The following is a 10,243-nucleotide window of genomic DNA, read 5'->3' as shown; positions in this document are numbered from 1 at the left end:
GGCTGCTGATGTGAGCTTGGATCCATCCCTGGAACGGGCCTGGAAGGATGATGGAATTGCAGCCACACAGCCCTGAGGTTCAAATCCAGTTCAGGGAGCCTTTGGTACATCCTGGACGAGCATTTTTGGCCAAATCTTCCTGTTTCTCCTCGTTTGCCCACTGCAGTGATCCATTTTGCTGAGAATGGAAATGTTGGCAGGGCGGTGGGAAACACAATTTTCAGGGCTAATTGATGGCTGTGAGCACAGCCTAAGCACAATTTTCAGGGCTAATTCATATCTGTGAGCACAGCCTAAGCCCAATTTTCAGATCTAATTGATGTCTGTAAGGCACAGCCTGAACCCAGTTTTCAGGGCTAACTGATGGCTGTGAGGCACAACCTGAGCACAATTTTCAGGGCTAACTGATGGCTGTCAGGCACAATCTAAGCAGAGTTTTCAGGGCTAATTGATGTCTGTAAGGCACAGCCTAAGCCCAATTTTCAGGGCTAATTGATGTCTGTAAGGCACAGCCTGAGCACAATTTTCAGGGCTAACTGATGTCTGTGAGCACAACCTAAGCCCAATTTTCAGGGCTAACTGATGGCTGTAAGCACAACCTGAGCACAATTTTCAGGGCTAATTGATGGCTGTGAGCGCAGCCTAAGCTCAATTTTCAGATCTAACTGATGTCTGTGAGCACAACCTAAGCACAATTTTCAGGGCTAACTGATATCTGTGAGGCACAGCCTAAGCCCAATTTTCAGGGCTATTTGATGGCTGTGAGCACAGTCTCAGCCCAATTTTCAGGGCTAGCTGATGTCTGTAAGGCACAGCCTCAGCCCAATTTTCAGATCTAACTGATGTCTGTAAGGCACAGCCTCAGCCCAATTTTCAGATCTAACTGATGTCTGTCAGGCACAGCCTAAGCCCAGTTTTCAGGGCTGACTGATGTCTGTGAGCACAGCCCGACAGCATTGCTGGGCTCCAGCTCTGTGCCCTCTCTGTTTCCTTATCAGCTCCGTGCCAGTGCTCATCACATAAATCTCTCTCTCACTGCTCAATTTCCTGCAGCTGCCAATGGCACCTCTCCCTCTCCTCAAGCACGGGGCCTTTCCAGCTCCCAGGAATGTTCACAGTCTCCTCCTAAGCTGGAGCAGGTGCTGGAGCCTCTCTCCTCTGCTGTGCAGCAGAAGGTTCATCTATTTTTCATTAGAGAAGGAGATAAATCCTGGTGCTTGGGATGGCCATCTGTCAATGGGTTTGTTCTCCTGGACTACAAATAAAATGGTTTGGGGTTTGTTTTGATTTGTTTGATTGAGAGCCTGGTGTTGATGAGGCATCCCACTTCCCACATGGAGTTTTATGGTTGGTCATTACCAACCTGCCTCACTCTCTGAGGGGACTTTCTGTATTGGGATGGTTCTGGTACAAATCAGGTGGTGGGAGCTTGAGCCAAAAATTCTTGGGGGTTAAATGTCCTTGTTTAAAATGGATGGAGCTCTCCTAGGATTCAGGATCACTCTGGTGTGATGTGACCCAGAATTTCTGAGACAATAAACAAAGAAGTAATAATAAAACCTTGGAGGAGGCTGTCCAGGGAATTGATTGGAATCACTGTCCGTGGAAGAATTAAAAAAATGTGCAGATGTGGCACTTGGGGACGTGGCCTTGGCACTGCTGGGGAGTGGCTGGACCTGGTGATCTTGGAGGACTCTTCCAACCCCAGTGGCTCTGTGGTAATCTTGGAAAGGGCTTTTGGTCCTGCTGGCATTTTTGTGCTTTCCCAGGGGTACATTAAATATTCCAGGTGTCCCTCAGTGCTGTCTGAGCTCACTATTCCACTCTGCATCTCATCCCCTTCCTTGGAGAGAATACAACTCCCAAACTCCTCTGGCCAGCTCATGGCATCCCCTCTCTGCTGCTTTTTGGGTAACCCTTTGACTTCTCCCAGCATCTTCATCACCTTGCATGACTGTTTTCAGGGCAGGGCATGGGTTCTGCACTGAGCAGGGTTGGAGATGTTGTGGGATTTGGTTGTGGGACCTTCATGATGGGAAAAAAGAGAGTTCCTGATGGAACTCAGGCTGTGGGAAAGGGCAGGGAGGTTCAGAGCTGGTGTCATCAGCCAGCAGAAAGCTGGGGTTCTGTAGGGAGTCTGAAATCCAAGGGGTTTTGGCACAGTTTGCTCTTTTTTTGAACTTGTTTAATAATGGAGTGTCATTAATGTGCCTCTGAGCATGTTAACACAGCTGCAGCTATTGTGTTTTTGGGAGGGAACAGATCTTGTATCCCTGCCCTAAGAAATCTTGTGGGAAATGTTCCAGGAGCTCATGAATAGCAGAGCCTAAATATCCATTCCCCTCCAAGAATGAGCACTCTGGGCACTGCTTAATTGTTCTGGCAATTAATTTGATACAAGAGCACTTCCAAACGAGAGGGTGGGTGAAGGCTGTGGGGAGCTGAGGTGGAATCAGCCTCCAGCCACGTGCTGCCCTCATCCCACCCAAACTGATCCATGCTGGAGAAGGGCATGGATCTTGCAGGACAGGTCCTGGTGAGTTGGGAATGAAACCTTTCCCATGGCTGTGCATTTGAGGGGCGTCTTGGTTTGAACAGCCAGGTGTCTGCTGAGGTAGGCAGGAGCCTCTCTTGAAATGGAAAATGTAAATCCCATCTCTCTGAATTATTATAAATTTGAAATTAGGGGTTCTCAGGCAAAGATATGGGAGTAGGAATAACAGTTCTTTACTACAGAAAAAATTAAATTAAAATAAAAATGCAGTAATAGGAAACAACCCTGCCAGAGTCAGAGCATGCCCTGCCCCCTCTGTGTCAGGGTGGTGGCACAGTCCCATCCCAGGGGGGCTCAGGGAGGTGGCACAGTCCCATCCCAGGGGGGCTCAGGGTGGTGGCACAGTCCCATCCCAGGGGGGCTCAGGGAGGTGGCACAGTCCCATCCCAGGGGGGCTCAGGGTGGTGGCACAGTCCCATCCCAGGGGGGCTCAGGGTGGTGGCACAGTCCCATCCCAGGGGGGCTCAGCCCTCCTGCAGTGCCAGCTGTGGTTCTGCTGGAGCAGGGATCCTGCACAAGGGGGGAGTTTTCCTCTGGAGCTCCAGGGCTGCTGGAGATGGGCCTGCTCTCCTCTGGGAATGCAGGGCAGGAGAAAGCTGCTCCTCTGGGAATGCAGTGGGCAAAGGCTGCTGGGCTGTTCCCAGCACCTCAGATTGGATCCAGGTAGGAATGCTTGGCTCCTCCCCTGGGCGGAGCATCCCCCATGGGATGGTGGGATTTGATCAGCCCTGCAGGGACACTCACTGGCCATGGACAGAGGATAATTAATAATGAATGGCCCATGGACAGCAGAGATCTCCTGGAGGGAGGGTTGGCTGTGGGAGAGAGAAAGAAAACTGCCCAAAGAGCAGAGAGAACTGCCCCAGCTCTGACAGGTGGGGACAGAGCACACAGCCCAGGCACAGCTGGCATTTCCAGCCCAAGGGGATATTTGGAATGGCTCTCTGTAGTTTGGAGGTAGACAAAGCTCTTCCCAGTCCTGGGTCATCACTGAGACTTTCCTGCCTTTCCATAGTTTAGACTTACCTTTGGAATTATAGTTGGTGCTGATGGCTCCTTTTTCCCAGAAAAAATAGCCCTGAGAAAGGTGTGGTCTGGTTTTCAGGGAGAATCCTCCTCCTTGCACCAAAGCTGACCAGGGAGGGGTCTGGCCAGGTGCAACTCTGTCCTTGCCACCCCTGGATTGTTTTCAGGAACAGAATAAATGTTTTTTAAAATACAATTTAAGAAGTTTTTCAGAGCTTGTATTAAAGTTTCAGTCCAAAGTAGGATTTGGGAAATGTGTGCTGGAATGAAGGGATCTGGGCACGTGGAGCACTTGGGCAGATTTGAGCATCTCAGCTGCAGAAGGAAAGAAAATTTATCTCACCCGAGTCCTTGGTGTCACTAACTCAGGGACTCAGGAGCTGGAGTTTGGCTCTTTATTCCCCAGCATGTCTGATTCTGATCCTGTGGAAATGAAATAATTATTACTAGTTCCCATAACTCCAGTGTATTGCAGTCAGATGGAAAAGAACAAGTAACATTTTTGACTGGTTTGACTGATGGATGCTTGGAAATAAAATATAACTTCTGCCAGGAAAGGATAAAAATAAATAATAGGGTAGTTCTTCCTCACATATTTTGGGGTAGTTCAGAATAAGTAGCTTGGAGAAGTTTGGCACAGAAGATCTCAAGAGCAGACTGCCTTTTTGTGTGGTTTTACTGCAGGCTAATAAAATAATTTGGGAATTAAGCTTCTTTTTTTTTTTTTTTTTTTTTTTTGCATTTTGAGGTGAGATGGCCACTAGTGGTCTGAAAATTTAAATATGATGACTCCTACAAGAGACACCCTTGAGGCATTCAGAGCCAGGAGAAAGTTGTCTGAAGGATTTTCTTTAGTGTGGCTTCTTACTCAATGAGGATTTTGTTCAATTTTCTTCTCTCTGAGTGCAGGACCTGCTTAGGGAACTAAAACTGGATTTTTTTTTTTTTTGTACATATTCAGCCCTTTCCTTCCCTTGGCATGGTGCCACCATCACCAAGGAAGTAGAAGGTCTTCAGATCCTTCAATGTGAAGTAAATCTCCAATTTCTGCTGGTTTCCTATCCAAGGGTGACAATTCCCTGACTGCTTTTGCTTCCTGGCGTGCTCAGAATTTGTGCATTTTGCAAGGAATGATGGAGTTATCTCAGCCTGCAGCTGAGAGCATCTCCCTGAAGTTAAGCTCTAATTTGGGAAAGTGTTCCAAAAAACAAGACTTTACAAAAAAGAGGGATAATGGACGGAACTGAGTTCTGCAAAGAGAGAGAATTTGGTAGGAATTGAGTCAAACACCTCAGAAGAATGGAATATTTCACCTCTTCTGCTGTGATCTCTGTTTTGAAGTCTGCAATTGTTTGACTGCATTTAAACTTTTTTTCTGTAGGGTTTTATTCTCTATCTAGACACATCAGGAAATATTAAATTAGCTAGCTGCCTGCTCTTCAAGTGACCAAAGGGGCAGTTGGAGATAAATTACATGTTCAGTTCAAAATTTAAACAGAGTCTGTGCCTGGCCTCTCCCAGGTAAATCCTGGTTTTTTCCTGCTGCAGGAGCAGCCCAGCTCTGCAAAAAACAGAGCTCCAGTGGTTTGGAACCTCTCACTTTACCTAAGTCCTCATATCTTCTTTTCCTTAGCATTTTCTTAACCTTCAAAGAGGAATGGATCAAGTTTTTAAGTAGGAATGTGCTGGCAACTATCAGACTTGTGTTTACCACCCAGAAAAAAAAAAAAAAAAAAACCTTGTCAGGAGAATAACTTTAGAAGAGGAGGGGATGATTCCTTGCTTAATTATACATGTAAAAATGGTAAATTTATTCCTGCAGATTATTTCAAACAAATTATTCAGTCACCCTTAAGGAGCACTGTGAAACAGGGAATGCTTGGGCTCCTCTGCTGGAACAGAATCCTCCTCCCCTGGGCTGTGGGTGAGGGTTTGAGCTGGGATTGGAGCAGGAAATCTGGGAAAGGATCACATCAGCTCTTCATGACCACAGTGCTGGTAAGAGAGAACCTCCCCTGCAGAGACTGTGCTGCTCCTGTGCTCACCTCACACCAATTAATGCAGGTTTTACCCCAATTTAAGCTTTGTGTGACAGTGGAAGCCCCAAAGTGCCACCATCTGTGGGAATAAAACATCCTCTGGGCCGAGTTTAGGAATGATCCCAAGGTTGTTTGGGACCTGACATTTAAATCCCAGTTGTTTTGTGCACTTTGAGATTCTCCTCTTGCACTGGCCTTGGAATGGGGAAAATTTGGGATGTGGTGCAAGCCTGGGAATCCTCATGGCCAAGGTGGGCATCCCCCTGCAGGGTCTGGGTCAGCCCTGCTGCCCTTCCCTGGGAAAACTCAGCTTTCCCCACTTGGGAGTGACCTGCTTTGGCTTTGTCTTGTGTCCAACAGCTCCAGCTGCATCATCAATTCCTGCAATAAAATTTGGGATTATCCATTCTGGGAGAAAAGGCTTTGGCTAAATTCCATCGGGGAAAGGGGCCTGGATCTGGGGGATAAACAGGAATTCCAGCAATGAGATTTGGGATTATCCATTTTGGGAGAAAAGGTTTTGGCTAAATTCCATCGGGGAAAGGGGCCTGGATCTGGGGGATAAACAGGAATTCCTGCAATAAAATTTGGGATTTATCCATTTTGGGAGAAAAGGCTTTGGCTAAATTCAATGAGGGAAGTGGCCTGGATTTGGCCAGGAATTCCTGCAATAAGATTTGGAATTCCTGCAATAAAATTTGGGATTATCCATTCTGGGAGAAAAGGCTTTGGCTAAATTCCATGGGGGAAAGGGGCCTGGATCTGGGGGGTGAGCAGGAATTCCTGCAATAAAATTTGGGATTATCCATTTTGGGAGAAAAGGTTTTGGCTAAATTCCATCGGGGAAAGGGGCCTGGATCTGGGGGATAAACAGGAATTCCAGCAATGAGATTTGGGATTATCCATTTTGGGAGAAAAGGTTTTGGCTAAATTCCATGGGGGAGAGGGTCCTGGATTTGGCCAGGAATTCCTGCAATAAGATTTGGGATTATCCATTCTGGGAGAAAAGGCTTTGGTTAAATTCCACGGGGGCAGTGGCCTGGCTCTGAGGGGTGAGCAGGAATTCCTGAATTTCTGGGCTGGTGGCAGGGAAGTTGGCTCAGGGCAGACTGGAGGAGCCTTTTTCTCCCTGTTTCTTTCCTGGTGCTGAGGAATCCCTCCACAATTCCCTGCTTTGTTAATCCCTCCAGAAGGAGGCTCAGTGTTGGGGTTTTTTATCGTAAAACTGGAATCTCATCCCTGGCTGGATGTTCCCATAGGAGACAGCTCTGAGATGGCCATCAGGATGTGAGAGGACAAAACAGCCAAATTTTAAGTGCTAAACGTTCATCTAAAGAGAAATTTTTCAGGGTAACCAGCAAAAAACCATTGGTGATTTGATCTTGGTTTTGAGTTTTGGGAAGCCAAGTGGAATCTGGGATGAGCATTTTGTGTAGGAAATGTTCTCATGCCACGTTTTCCAGAGAACATGGCATGTATAAAAATAACAAAGTGATTGTTTTTCTGTCTAATAAAATATTTTTAAGTTCCCAGGGGGAAAAATATGGAAATTGTCCTCCAATAATAAGTTTGCCATTTTGCTTTATTTGTGGAATGACAACACTGAGTAATCACAGAACACTATTTACAAAATTAAACCAACAGCAGTGCCTGCAATTCAAAGAATTAATAAATCCACACAGTCAAAAAAAAAAAAACCCCAAACAAATTAGAAGGAATTAATTTGTTTGACAAAATTTTATTTTTGTTCTGTATTAAATATGTTTATATATAAAATGAGTGTATATATAATATATATAATATTATGCATATATATATATTATATAATTATATATAATATAGTGTTTGTATTATTTAGTATAAACTATATATAATTATATATGATATAGTGCTTGCATTATTCAGTACAAACTGAATAATAAAATGAAGAAATCATGAGTTTGGAGTTATTTGGCCAGGAATAATTTGAATAATTATAATTTCCAATAATTTGAGATTGGAAGAGAGAATGTGGGGGAAGGAAGAGGAAAGGAACAAAGCAGTATTTTAAATTAAATCCCAGCTTAAATCAGTGTATTCCTGCAGGATGAGGTTACAGGTGTGTGGTTTTTGAATTCTTTGCAGTGTTCCCTGCTCATCCTTTCCATCATCTCCTGGTTTGAGGCAGACTGTGGTGATGAAGGGTTTTTCTTCTGTGTGAGATTCCAACTTTGTGTTTTCCATTTTTGGTGTTCCTTGGCAGAGGGGAGGAGGGAGCAGGGAGGGATGAGCTGCACCCCTGGAGCCCTGAGCTGGTTTTTGGTTCTTCCCCTTTTTGAGGAGAACAAGCAGAAATGGGGTGATTGGTAAAGCTGTGGGTTATAAAATGTTTATTTCTGGGTGTTTTGGTGAGGACTGTGAGTTGAGACCACTGTGAAAAGTCAGGACTCTGCACACCCCGAGGTTTTAGTGAAGTATTTTCTGTCTGCTGGTTTTTGTGTCATCTTCCTCCAAATAAATGCAAATATCTGGAATTTTCTTCCTATCCAGGCTTAGGGAGGGAGGCACCAGCACTCCTCTGCATGGCTGGAATGCACAGGTGCACCAATTCCCACATTCCCACCTGGATTTCTGCTCCCAGTGCTCCAGGAGAGTTTTTCTCTGCTTGCATTTCATGCAGTCCAAGTCCCCTCCAGACTGGGGCACTTTGTGTGTGCCCACATCAGCCACCCCTCCAGAGGATCTTATGAGGAATTGCTTTGGAACTTTGCTTGAAATCTTGGAAATTTCTTACAATCGGAGTTTTTATTTCTCACTACTTTTATTTTGTATTTTTTTTTCAATTTGCTCTACTTAAAACTGACATAACTCAACATTTCCCTCAAGTTTTTTTTTTTTACTGACTGTGGACACCAAGATTTACAATATCACCAGACCAAAAAGTAGAATTATTTCACTCCTGACGATTTGGATGTTGGCATCCAACAATTCAGTGAGCAGGACTAAATTCCTGCCAGCTGCTCTTTAGGAAAGCCTGGGAGTGTTGCAGTCGGAGGTTAACTGGCTTTTCTCTCTCTCCTGATTTTAATCACTGCCTGGGGGCATTGCACTGGGTTCCATCCAGCAGCAGACAAAACGCAATGCCCTGCTCACCTCCGCAGTCTGCGCACAAAGTTTCTCCATAAAATATGCACGCAGAACGCAGAGCTGCGGTGATAATGATCCTCTCTGGGTTATTCCATTAAAAAATTCAGCCTTTTAGGGTCTGTAGGCTTTGATTTTGAGTTCTTTTTATTTTTCTTTTTTTCTTTTCTTTTTTTTTTTTTTTTTTGGTGAGGAGTTCCAAGGATTTTCCTTTTGTATTTGTTTATTTTTAATGAACTCCCCATTAGCATATGAAAGTCACATTAACATCCACTGTGCTGAGCGCTCATTTCAGGTTTCTTTCTACTTGCTGGGACTTATTTAGCTGGGAAAAAAGAAATGTGTAATAAAGGCCTGCAGGTGGCATTCTTGGTCAGCCTTTAAACTCAGTCCTGGCTGCAGGAGCAGCCTCCCTGGGTGTGCTGATGTGGGAGATAAATCGGGATTTGGGATGCTGCCTTTCCCCTGCACCCTCTGCGTGGAATCCACCCGGGGCCCCGGCGTTCCTGCAGAGCCTGGGGGTGACAAGAAGAGCGGGGAGCTCTCCTGAGAACTCCTGCAGTGACTTCTGCTGGGGCTGGCACCGACAGAATCTGGAGTTAAACATGAGCTCCCTGCTCCAGCCTGGGGCACCGAGGCAGAGCTGCTGCTCCAGCTCCCTTTTATTATTTTCCCCTGGGAGAATGTGGTGGTTTAGTTTTTTTTTTTTTTGGGTTTTTTTTTTTGTTTTTTTGTTTTTTGTTTTTTTGGTTTTTTTTTTTTTTTTTTTTTTTTTTTTTTGTTTTTGTTTTTTTTTTTTCAGGTAGCAGAGGGTTATTTATAGGAAATATGGCTGTTTTCTGTTTGCACTCCCAAATTTCCAGCACAGTCGCTAAACAGACTGGAGGAGGATCTGGAAGGAGGATTCCAAATCTTTCCCTTGGAAGGGGAAAACCCAAGTGAGGAGCAGGGCTGTGCAGGGGAGTGGGAATGCAGCAGCCATAGGATCAGGAGTCATTTTGGCTGGAAAATTCCTCCAAGAGAAGTCCAGCCTTTGACCAAATACCACAATTCCCACATCACCAAGTCCCCCTGGGGGAGCCAATTCCACACAATTTTTCCCCAAATGCTCCCTCGATGGGCAGTGCTCTGTGGGACTGTAACTGAGGGAGGGGTTAAGGGAACAAACTGGGAAGACAATGGTTTTCTCAAACATTTGAAACTTCTTTCTGGCAAAAACCAAAAAGATATTTTAGCCTGACACTTGCCAGAGTTCAACAGCTTCCAGGGAACATCCCTGTCATGTTTGTTTTCCAGTGATGATAACATGGACCCTCTTTCTCTGACTAAGCTCTCAGGTTAGTGGATTCAGCTTTATAACTAAAATCAAACTCCCAGTTGTCCACAAATGGATTTCTGTGTGGTAGGAACTATTTGTGTGTGCATTTTAGGGCTGCCTTCCCTTGGATCTCCCCTTTGCAGGGCTCTGCCCTGCTCCTTGATCCACTTTCCCCGTGCAGTT

This window comes from Haemorhous mexicanus, chromosome 10, assembly GCF_027477595.1.
Source record: "Haemorhous mexicanus isolate bHaeMex1 chromosome 10, bHaeMex1.pri, whole genome shotgun sequence".
In the NCBI taxonomy this organism is placed as follows: Eukaryota; Metazoa; Chordata; class Aves; order Passeriformes; family Fringillidae; genus Haemorhous; species Haemorhous mexicanus.
This window is presented reverse-complemented; position numbering follows the sequence as displayed.